The sequence below is a fragment of the Cyprinus carpio genome, chromosome B18, assembly GCF_018340385.1.
Source record: "Cyprinus carpio isolate SPL01 chromosome B18, ASM1834038v1, whole genome shotgun sequence".
Lineage (NCBI taxonomy): Eukaryota > Metazoa > Chordata > Actinopteri > Cypriniformes > Cyprinidae > Cyprinus > Cyprinus carpio.
The window spans coordinates 15,978,406-15,979,555 of record NC_056614.1 but is presented as its reverse complement, the minus strand read 5'-3'; positions in this window follow the sequence as shown (position 1 = coordinate 15,979,555).

The window sequence follows — 1,150 nt, the reverse complement described above, 5'->3', positions numbered from 1 at the left end:
TTATGTTAAAATGTCCGTTTATGGTCTTAAATGAGTCCTAAATGACTGTAAAAAGCGAACGTGTGTGTGTCAGATCCGCATCATGTGCATCAGGTTTTAAAGAGATAGCGCTGCTTTTAAAGTGAAACCTGATGAAGTCTATCATTGATTTAAATTAAAGAACAAAAGAAAAAGGAGAAATCATTCCACTGCTCTAGTCGCTGATTCACTTTTGCAGTTTGAATAAAGATTAATTTATATTCATTTTATAGTTTATACATGTGCAATTTATAGTTTATGTGAAGACTTTTAAGTTCACTTAAATTAGTTATTTTTTAGAGCCAATGGCTTTCAATTATACTGTAATGTTGAAAGTCTATAATTATTGGCTAAAATTGAGGGAAAATGAATTTAATAGAAGTATCAGTAACATTATTGGTATTAATGATACTGGCCTTCATTAACAGTAGGCTACTTAGTAAAAAGATGCCATTAACTGTATTTAAGATATACCATGTTTATGTTGTTTCTTCATTAATTTGGAGGTTCAATGTGAAATTATGATAACATAAATATATTAATATGCAATTAATCACAATTAATTGATTAGTTATTTTAAATCAATTGATAGCCCTAATGTTAACCTTTCAAATATGTTATTGTTGGTATAATATTTGTTTATTTTACAGCTGAATATGCTTTTCACTTTCATTTCTTATTTTATAGGCCTCCCCAAAAAAGACATTGGGATGACCGCCCCACCCGGCCCCGTTGTAATTTTCAATTCAATAATCTGGCCCTCAAATGAAACAAATTGAATAGCCCTGGATAGGGTTTAGTGAGGACATTCCAAATTGCCACTATATGTAACAACCAATGATTAGCGCTACTCACTGGACATTTCAATTTGAAAGTATTGCAAAATGTTTAAGAAACAGAGTGATATTGGTTTTTTTGTTTGTTTTTAATGATGGTTGTAAGAAAATAAAGTTAGGCTAGCTGGAACATAATTAAAATCAGCAATTGTGATCGTCTTTATGATGCATATATCTGAGAAAATGGCTTCTTAATTGAGAAAATAAATGTAGGGTGGGACCTGATTTTGTCCATCGGGAATTGATTAGATCATTGTTATATGCTAATTACTGCAATCTCACATGAGTGACAGGTT